This window comes from Trichechus manatus, unplaced genomic scaffold, assembly GCF_000243295.1.
Source record: "Trichechus manatus latirostris isolate Lorelei unplaced genomic scaffold, TriManLat1.0 scaffold00162, whole genome shotgun sequence".
NCBI lineage: Eukaryota > Metazoa > Chordata > Mammalia > Sirenia > Trichechidae > Trichechus > Trichechus manatus.
The window spans coordinates 6,234,168-6,245,040 of record NW_004444098.1 but is presented as its reverse complement, the minus strand read 5'-3'; the positions used below and the strand labels follow the sequence as shown (position 1 = coordinate 6,245,040).

Genomic DNA, 10,873 nt, shown 5'->3' with positions numbered 1-10,873 from the left:
AAAGAAAAAAAAAAAAAAAAAGAAGTAAAGCCAGTAAGAACAATCATGTACCGGTTTTTGTATGAACATAAGTCTTCATTTCTATGGGACAAATGCTCAAGACTACAATTGCTGGATCATATGGTAGTTGCGTGTTCAGTTTCATAAGAAACCACCACTTTTCTGGAATGGATGTACTGCTTTATATTCCACCAGCAATGGATGAGTGATCCAGTTTCACCTCATTCTTGCCAGCATTTGGTGTTGTCATTACTTTTTATTTTAGCCATTCTGATGTATAGTGATGTCTCATTGTGGTTTTAATTTGCATCTCCCTAATGGTGGTGGCGCAATGGTTAAGTGTGGTGGCGCAATGGTTAAGTGTGGTCGGCTTTTAACCAAAAGGTTGCCAGTTTAAACCCACCCAGCGCCTCCACGGGAGAAAGACCTGGCGATCTGCTGCCGTAAAGATTCCCATTCCCAATACATAGTGATCCCATAGGGTTTCCAAGGCTATAAATCTCTATGGAAGCAGACTACCACATCTGTCTCCCACAGAGCTGCTGGTGGTTTTAAACCGCCAACCTTTTGGTTAGCAGTCAATTGCTTTAACCACTATGCTACCAGTGCTCCTATCTATAAAGATTATAGCCTAGAAAACTATATGGGACAGTCCTACTCTGTCACATGGGGTCTCTATGAGCGAAAGTCAACTCGATGGCACCTGACAACAACAACAATAGCTAATGATATTGAACATCTTTAAATGTGCTTATTTGTGGTCTGTATATCCTGTTCGGTAAAATGCCTCTTCCTATATTTTGCCCATTTTCCAGTTGGATTGTTCGTTTTTGTTTTTTATCATTGAGTTTTGAGAATTCTTTATATTTTCTCCACACTAGTCCTCTGTTGGAAGTGGTTTGCAAGTAAATTCTCCTCGTCTGTAGCTTTTCATCCTCTTCACAGGGTCTTTTATAGAGCAAAAAAATCTAAATGCCTATAATGCCCAATTTATCATCGTGCTTTTGGTGTCAAGTTTAAGGATGCTTTGCCTAGCTGTCAATCCTGCAGATTTTCTCCTGTGTTCTTGTTTAAAAGTTTTCTAGTTTTGCGTTTTACATTTAAGTCCGTGATCCATTTTGAGTTATTTTTGTATGAGGTGTGAGATTTAGGTCAGCGTTCATTGTTTGGCCTATGGATCTCCAGTTGCTCCAGCACCATTTCTTGCAAAACAATCCCTGCCTCCACTGAATTGCTTTTGCACCTTTGCCAGAAATCAGTTGGGCGTATTCGTGTGGGTCTATTTCTGGGTGTATAATTTGCTTTGAGGAGAAGGGAAGTGTTTTTTGTAAAAGCATGAACTGGGGAGGGAAACCCTGGGTTCAGTGAGCCAGTAGCCCATGCTTTTGGGCAAACCCCTTACCCTCTTTGACCTCAATTTTCTTTTTATTAAAACGAGTTGAATAGAGTCTTTCTAAGATAACTTTGGAGTCCCCAAGTGACGCAGACAGTAAAGTGCTCAACTACTAGCTGAAAGGTTGGTGGTTCAAACCCACCCAGAGATACCTTGGAAGACAGGCCTGGCGATCTGTTTCTGAAAGGTCACATACAGCCTTGAAAACCCTGTGGAGCAGTTCTACTTCTGCATACATGGGGTCGCTGTGAGTCAGAATCACCTCGATGGCAACTGGCAACAACAACACCAACAAGATACTGTCAGCAAGGAGCTCCTGGGCATCATGCGGGGCTGGCAGCATGGGCAGCAGGAGGCTTGCCCTGAGCCGGCTGTGGGCTGCGGAGGGCTCTGTCCTCAGCTGTTTTGAATGAAATGTCCTTGCCCATCCCCCTGCTCTGAAGACTTTTTAATGATTCTGTGACTCAATATTGGGCACAGTGACAGAGTCCCTGTATCAGTGGCCATTATTTTTGGGTGACTTCCTCCATTACAGGCAGTCCTGGGTCCTGCCTGCTAACTATTCCCACACCAGTGTGCACCCCTGCCAGGGAGGCTGTGGTCAAGGCACCAGGTGACCCGCCTCCTGCTTCCTTAGAGAGTAGTGTGAGCGCCCAGTGGTATAGGAGTGGGTGCACCCAGAATGAACACTGCAGAAGAGCTCACAGTCACTGCCTTCTGACATCACTTAGAAGGGGCACTCTCAGGGGACTAGAAATGAGCTGAAATGGTTCAAAGTGGACACTTACATTCCTGGTACTATTTCGATAAGTATGCACCTGAGATGCTGTGTGTCACCTCCCTCTCAGTCAGGGTCTTGGGGAGTGTATTCCTAGGGATGCCGAGGAACTGGTCCTGGTCGCTGCTCACTCGCCCAGCACTAGTTCAGACCTCGTTGCGTCCCGCCTACGCTTGGTCAGTGGCGGCCCTCTCGCCAACCCCTCAGCTCTCTCTCTCTGCTCTTCACTTCCTCTGCAGCCAGAGGGATTTTTCAAAAAAAGCAAATCTGATGATGGCACGCCCAGCTTTGCATTCCTTGGTGGCTTCACGCCACCTGCACGCCACTGGCACATCTTGGTTCTTGATCAGATGGCCCACGCCCTTCCGCTTTGGTCACGCCCGTCCTCCCCTCCAGGACTGGGCGAGGGCAGGTCTCCAGGCCATCTGGGACTGGCCCATCTCTGCTCAAGCATCCTCCCCTCCTCCTCTGCCCTCCCCAGGCAGGCTAGAAGCTTCTGTGGTGTTCCTCTGGGGCCTTGAACCCACTGCTGCTGAAACCAGCACTTGCCACCCTGAGCTGTGGGCGTTTACCTGGATGGTCCTTCCCCTGGGCACTCCTGAAACTGGAGCTCCTGGACCGGCAACATTTGACGTCTGTCTGAGGCAGCATTTTCTAAGGAGGAGATGGATAGTTTGTCTCAGATTGTCAAGGAGCTCCAAGACCTACAAAGAACTACTGTCACTGAGAATTTTCTCTTCCCTGCACCCTTTGCTTTCCTGGCTGTATTTAGTTCATGAATGTTTTCTGGGTGACTGAATGTTTTAGATGTTTTGACATTTGTCCCCTGTGCATTTGTTCCTGGGTTCAGCTGGTGATATATGCAAAGATGCTAACCGAAAGGTTGGAAGTTCGAGTCCATCCAGAGGTGCCTCGGAAGAAAGGCCTGGCGATCTGCTTCCCCAAAATCAGCCCATTAAAAACTCACAGGAGCACAGTTTTACTCTGAAACACATGGGTTGCCATGAGTTGGAGTCGACTCAGTGGCACCTGGTAATTGTTGCCAAACATTTTGGATGGGAGATAAAGTCCGTTTGCTCTTTCTCTTAGAAGCCTGTGGAGGACTCTCTACAACTGAACCACAATAGAAAGGGGAGAGCTTGAACTTGGCAGTGTTTGGGAAGCTGAAGTCGAGAGGACAGGACCCAGAGGACCGCTGTGTGTCTCTCGACGTCTGAATGGACAGTCGAGAGTGGTCCCGCGGGCTCCATGGGCGTAGGCTGCACCTCCCTTTGGGCTGCCATTTCTAAAGAATGTTATCATCCCGCCTCTTCTCTCTCCTGGGCCAGTGTGGTTTCCCTCTCCCATTCCAGTCCAATTTACTTTTTCCGTCAATTGTTACTATTTGTTTCTTTTTCTTTTTTTTCATTTCCAAATCCTTCCTTAAAACCTCCCTTTTTAATTTTTAAATATTCTTTCCTGTCTGTTATATTTAGTGGTAAATCAGGAACCGAAATGTTATAACTAGGAATTTAATTTTGATTTTTAACGGACTGTGTTAAGACCTTCATGTAGCGCTTTGGCAATAATAGTGAAAGTAAAAAGCTGGATGGTAAGTTTCCTAGCTGTATCCTCACCAGACTAGTCATCTATAAACCTGTCAGGAAGGTATGGAAGATCGCAACAGTTTGTAAGTGGAGTATGGTGTTTATTATGCTCATTCTTTCAGCAGTAACAGAGCATCTTTATTTCTAATGTTTTTCTCAGGGGTGGCGGGTCCTCACAGATTCAGATCTCGGGCCTTTTCATTTTTGCTTGTGCAGTGGGGAAGTGGAGGGAGCTATGATTAAGAGTAGAGGCATCAGAGTCTTGACTGCTGGCACCCGCGTCCTGATTTTGCCACTTCTTACACATGTGTCCCTGAATGCGGTTTCCTTCTATGTAAAGTTGTGTGACAGTTAAATGAGATGCTCCCTGTTTGGCTGAGCGCAATGCCTAGCTTTACTGTGGGGCTGGCGGGTCGGCCACTCAGTTAGTTGATCGCACTCGGCAGCCCTGAGTACTAAGCTCTTTTGTGCTGTGTGATGGGATGCATGAATGTATAGATGTGACCTGGGCATTACCTTCCGAGTCCTGCTGCTTGTTACCAAAGTAAGGAAGCTCTTTTACATCACCCGCACAGCCCAAACAAGAGCTTCGTGGTATAGCACTTACCGCCTGCTCTTACGAGGTGCAGTCTGCTCCAGTATTTTCTATTTAAAAAGAAGATTGAGGGATCAGCTTAGTCGATTTCACTGCTTACTAATGGGTTGTGACTGTAGTATGTTGTTGTTGTTAGTTCCTGTCGAGTCCACTGACTCATGGCGACCCCACGTACAACAGAACGAAATGTTGCCCGGTCCCGCACTGTCTTCATGATCGTTGGTCTGTTCAAGTCCATTGTGGCGGCCACTGTGTCTTCTGAGTGCCTTCAACCTAGGGGACTCATTTTCCAGCACTGTACCAGACAATGTTCTGTTGTGACCCACAGGGTTTTCATTGACTGATTTTTGGAAAGGCCAGGCCTTTCTTCCTAGTCTTAGTCTGCAAGCTCTGCTGAAACCTGTCCACCATGGGTGACCCTGCTGGTATTTGAAATACTGGTGGCATAACTTTCAACATCATAGCAACACACAAGCCACCACAGTAGGACAACCTGACATATGGTTGGTGGAATGCATCTAACAGCTTTATGTGAGCGAGATAGCAGTGAAGGTAGCAATAGCACCCACGTCCTCTAATTTTTTTTTCTTCTCTCAAGTATCTCATATGATTTGGAATCCTGAAACTGTTTCTTCCCACTGTGAATGAAGTACTTAGTAGAGTTTCAGTATGTGTATATATATTTTTAAACAGCTTTATTGAGGTATAATTTACATACCGTAAAGTTCTGCACACATTGATAAAATGTACAGGTTGATGAATTGTAGTATACAATTGTGCAGCCTTCACCACAATTCACTTTTAGAGCATTTCCATTGCTCCCCAACGTTCCCTGTCCCACTCTAGCCCCTGATGACCACTGGTCTGCCTTCTGTCTGTCTATATTTTGAAACGCCCGCTTTTTTGGTTCTTGGAAAAGGCATGTTTCAGAAGGCAGACTCTCCTTGGCGTTGTCATGTCCCCCCTTCCCCTCGGGATGAATGAACTGCAGTGGCCGGAGTTCCTCCTGCTGGCCCCTCAGCCAGGCCTGGAGCCAGTGAGGAGGACCCATGGGGAGGGGCTGGGTCTTGGGGGCTAATTTGCATGTATGTGGGATGGGATAGGGGTTTGCAAGACAGCTGCACAAGGGAGGCCCGGAGCTGACTCGGGGTCTCCAGCTGGGGCCCCTAGCCTGCCCTGGCTCCCTTCCCTTAGCACTGCACAGCCAGGATGCCATTCCTAGGTGACAAGCCCCTGTTTCTGATGGCATTGGTAACCGATCCAAAGCACCTGTTCCACCAGCTCCTGAGGAGAAAGAGCTGCATCCGGCACCTCACAGGCAGCCGGTGCCTATCTCCTGCTCGTCCAGGTGCTCTAGCCCAAACCCGCACACCTGCCCACCAGCCTCCTCGGTCGGGACCAGCCCTGTGTACAAAAGGCTCCCTAGCCGCTGGAGACCTGTGTCTGGGTGGCAGGTGCCATTCTTCGTGGGCCAACGGAGGTGGATGCACTCCGGCTGTGCAGTGGAGCACCTCGTGGGGCACGTAGCTCTGTGGGGTCAGGGCAGAGTTGGATGAGATGGCGTTCTTGCCCTGAAGGAACAAACACTAGGGCAGATGCCACACGAACAAATAACCGCGTTCCCCTTGTAGTTTTAGTGAATGCCGCAGGAGAAAGTGCTGAGGCTGGCCACAGAAAAGAAAGCTTCTTACTTCCTGCTGGGATGGGCCGGGACTGGACAGGAGGAATGTGGACAACATCTTGGAAAGAAGGTCAAGGTCTGAACAGGAAGAGGGTGGGCGGGGAGCGTGGCAAAAGGAAGAAGAATCCAAATTTGGGGATGGCAGTTCCTGCAGCGGGGGTGGGGGTGTTAACAGTTCCCCCACGAGGTTTTGTGGCCTTGGAAGCCTGGTTCTTTCAAAATCCCACCGAGGGCTTGTAGAGGACGGTTCCTCAGGCCAGACATTTCTTAACTGGTCTCACTCTGCTAGGTGGCTTTGGCAGTGATCGTTCGTAGAATCAAACAACGACACACCCAGATGAGACCCCAGAACTGTGCCATGTACTGCAGTAGCCATAGCCGTATGGGATGATGGATGGGGCTGAAAGTGTAAATAAAACACACCCCGCCTTTCAAAGACTTCCTTCCAAACTAAAGAATGTAAAGTATCTCGTTTATAATTTTTTATATTTATTACAGTTGAAATGATAATGGTTTGGAGATACGGGGTTAAATAAAATATATTATTCAAGTTAATATCACCTACTTGTTTTAACTTTTTTAAGTGTGGTGACTAGAGGATTTAGAATGACGTATGTGGCGCTCATGGTATTTCTGTGACCAGCGCTGCCCTAGAGAATTCTTTGGACCAGCTAGGCTGAAGTCTGTATGGTGCTCAAAATTGTATCACTAGAGCATATATATATGGAGGTAAAGAAGGTATTTTCACATCCTCTCAAGACTCTGCACTGGATGGACTTGATGAGAAATTCCTTTTCTGGGTGGCTTTCAGGTCAGGGGACCCTTGCTGGGTGGTGTTGGTTCAGATGGGTGGTTTCCTGTGGGTGGTAGACGAGCGCCTGGCCTGAGGTTTGCTTTCTTAACTTTGTGTTCTAACACCTGAATCACAGGATTTTAAACTCTGTTCCTCTTGTACAGTATTATGCTGCTAAATTGGAATAATAATAATGACATTCTCCCTGTGTTTAGGGGGAAAAAAAAAAACCAATGTGGAAGGAAAACAAGCCCTTCTGGGATATGTAGTAAGTTCCAGAAGCCTTTAATTGGTCACAGTGTTACTCTTCACCATCCCTATAGTAAAGATGAGAAAACTGAGGCACAGCAAGGCTGAGTCATTAGCCCAGGTGCATCCTCACTGTTGATTGTTGTTAGCTGCTGTTGAGTCAGCCCACGACTCACGGTGGCCCCATGTCCAACAGAATGAAACACTGCCATGATGGGTTACAGATCAGACCCTTGTGATCCACGGGTTTTTCATCGACTGATTTTCAGAAATAGATCACCAGGCCTCTTTTCCTAGTCCGTCTTAGTCTGGAAGCTCTACTGAAACACGTTCAGCATCCTAGCAACACGCACGCCTCCACTGACAGACGGGTGGTGGCTGCGCATGAGGTGCATTGGCCAGGAATCGAACCTGGGTCTCCTGCATGGGAGGCGGGAATTCTACCACTGAACCACCAATGCCACATGCATCTTCACTAATAAGTGCTTAAAGTATAGTTTCCTCCATTTTGTGTTTCTCCCATAAGGTTTGTAAAAGTTATTGCTGTCTATGCTTATCAGTATGATTCAACAAAAATGGATACCAAGGGACTGTAGATATCTTAATTATTAAATCACTTGTTTGTGGTGTATTTTGGGTACTCTGACTGCCGTTGCACCAGTGCCTGAACAAATTTGAGAACCACTAGGATCATGAGGGAAGTCGAGCCCTGGGAAGGTTTCTGGTCTTCCTAAATGCCTCCTGGACTGATTTTGTCTTAGGACAGTTTCTTCTTTGCTGGAGTATAGAACATCTTGCCAAGATCTTGCTTGCCTCTTTGTCTGCTGTGGACACTCCCTTCCTGGTGGACAGGCCCAAAGTCAGGAAACCACATTACGGATCAGAAGTTGGCGTGGCCAGCAGAGAATCTGAACAAAAGGATAGGGGAGGTCTTCAGGGCTATTTCATCAAGCTTGCCTGACGAATCGCCTTTCTTCCTTCTAAGGATATGTGGTTCTAAAAATGGAGCTGTCCAAGTGAGGGATGACCTTGTAGCACCCGGGGCTCCTAGTCCTACTTTTCTTATAATCTAGGCCTTATTGATCTCAGTTGAATTTGAAAGGCCCTTTTCTTTCCCCATTCTGTCCTCTTCCAGTGTTTTCTTGACTTAACTAGTTCCATTCTGGTTTTTATATGATACCAGTTTCTGAAACTGGCCTGATAAATTTATCAAACACTTCAGTGGAGGCCTGTTGGGCTCTAGGGCTCTGGCTTAAAAAGGTGAGTTAGAGAAAACAGCATTCTTTCTTTCAAGGAACTCAGGCTAATAGGGGAGGTAGCCATGTAAAATAATAATTATGCTACAAAGCGATAAGCGCCTTGCAAAATAGAAATATGGTCAGTGGTCCTTCTAACCCCTTTCTTCCAAGACTCCATGGTGGGGGAATTCAAACTATCCAGCCCTTTCCAATTAAACATCCAATCCTAGTAAAAACAGTGTGGGAACTGACCACGTCCTTCCAATCGAGTTGACCCGTGCTAAGCCTTTCTCCACACAGAGATTCATTTTTATAGTATGCAGTGTGGCTTAGATGGTATCTGATCCTTCTCCTTGTTCATCACAGAGCTCACTGGACTTTACATTGTCTTGGCTGTTGTATGCATTTGGCTAACTTGGTGTGACTCTCTAAAGACACTCAAATCATCAAATGAGATGGAAATATTCAGACTTTTCACAGCTTCCAATCATTTCCCCACTTTGTCCAATTACCAAGTGTGCTAGCTAGCTAACTGCTGTAACAGACAGCTCCAAAATCTCAGTAGCTTAACAGAATAGAGGTTTCTTGTTCATGTCAGTTCAATATGGGTCTTGGGGGTGGGGGAGGGGCGTCCAAGACACTCGGTCCACATAGTCATTCAGGGACTCAGGCTCCTTCCATGGTGTGACTTGCCCAACTTCTAGGGCTTTGTAGCCCTCCACTGGATCCTCTGCTTTTGGCCAACAGGCAAGGGAAGAGAGAGGGCATGGAGGAGCCTGCAAGAAGTTTATGAGACAGGCCTGGAAGTGGTGTATGTTCCTTCTGCCCACTTTCCACTGGCTGGAACCCAGTCACAATGCCCCACCCAACTGCAGGGAGGCTGGGAAGTGTGATCTTTTCATGTGTCCAAGAGGCAAATGAAGCAAGGGTTTGTTGAACACATAACATTGTTACTGTTCCTAGGAGGGACACAGTAAATTCGAAAAGTCTCAGTGAGATGTGGACCTGATTGAGGAAAACAGGAGAGCGTTAAAGCTTGTTGATACCGAAGCAGCCGAGACCCAGTGGTGTGCCTCTGGTTTTTCAGATTGAAGACTTTGAGACTGGAGTGAACCCCTATTGCAGAGGTTCCTGCAAATGCAGTTTTGTGCTACTCGGGGAAAGGAGTTCATCCACGTCTGATTCTCTGTGGTCGTTTGTCTTGTGGACTTACTGCTATTAAGAGAACCTCTTCCTTTCTTTGCAGTGTGTTTGAAGAGCTGTTTCCGCTTCAGATTAGTCTGGGAATTTGTCCATGAACTGCGACGGTTAGCTTTGTGTTGGAGACAATGAAAAGATTGATAATGTATAATTTTTTTCTTTTTTATTCTCAGGAAGCCAACATTTTCATACAGAAATCCCAAATATTATTTAAGAATGACCGATTCTAAGGCTTGATCCCCTATGATTGAGCCACTCACAGAACATTAATACACAGAAATGCCAGTTGCAGTGGTTATGAGCCTCAGTTCTAGTTGTGATTATTCTTGACCGAAAATTCCATAATTGGGACTTGATGGCAAATGCCAGCTGAATTTATATGTGTGTTCTAAGTAAATATCCAAGGACACTATGTACATTTTCTTTTTATTTATTTTTAAATTGTAATTATTTTCTTCTTGTTGAGAATATACACAGCAAAACATACACCTGTTCAACAGTTTCTACATGTACCATTTAGTGATATTGATTACATTCTTCGAGTTGTGCATCCATTCTCACCCCATCCATTCTCACCCTCCTTTTCTGAGTTGTTCCCCCTCCATTAACATAAACTCACTGCCCCCTAAAGTTCCTACCTAATCTTTCGAGTTGCTATTGTCAGTTTGATCCCATATAGACAGTTCTGAAAAAAACACAATGCTCAAGGCAGACATTTTTACTATTTAAGCTAAACTCTTGTTTGGTTTTAAGAAGACTCCAGGGGATATTTTTGGTTTGAGGTTTAAAGATTATCTCAGGGCAATAGTTTCAGGGGTTCATCCAGCCTCTCTGGATCCAGAAAGTCTGGAGTCCATGAAAATCTGAAATTCTGTTCTACATTTTCCCCCTTTTGATCAGGATTCTGCTATACAATCTTTGATCAAAACATTCAGTAATGGTAGCCAGGCACCATCCAGTTCTTCTGGTCTCATGGCAAAGGGGGAATTTGTTTATGAAGGCAGTTAGCCACATATTCCATTTATTCCTCTTATCCCTGGCTGTAAAGGATTTCATTTTATTTGGATCCACAATCAATGCCCATGGAAGCAGCAGTCAAGAAATCAAACGACACATTGCATTGGGCAAATCTCATGCAAAAGATCTCTTTAAAGTGTTCAAAAGCAAAGATGTCACTTTGAGGAGTAAGGTGTGCCTGACCCAAGCCATGGTGTTTTCAGTTGCCTCGTATGCATGTGAAAGCTGGACACTGAGTAAGGAAAACCAAAGAATTGATGCCTTTGAATTATGGTGTTGGCGAAGAATATTGAATATACCATGGACTGCCAGAAGAACGAACAAATCTGTCTTGGAAGAAGTA

General features: G+C 45.9%; 1 protein-coding gene and 1 non-coding gene across 2 annotated transcripts in view; one reads left to right on the top strand and one right to left on the bottom strand.

The window, feature by feature from the left end:
• Positions 1-10,873, top strand: part of WWC3 (WWC family member 3) — a 128,624-nt gene that overhangs the window by 28,706 nt on the left and 89,045 nt on the right. The window lies entirely within an intron of this gene.
• On the bottom strand, positions 7,466-7,536 carry TRNAG-CCC (transfer RNA glycine (anticodon CCC)). Its single transcript has one exon. It is a non-coding gene; the product is annotated as a tRNA-Gly (tRNA).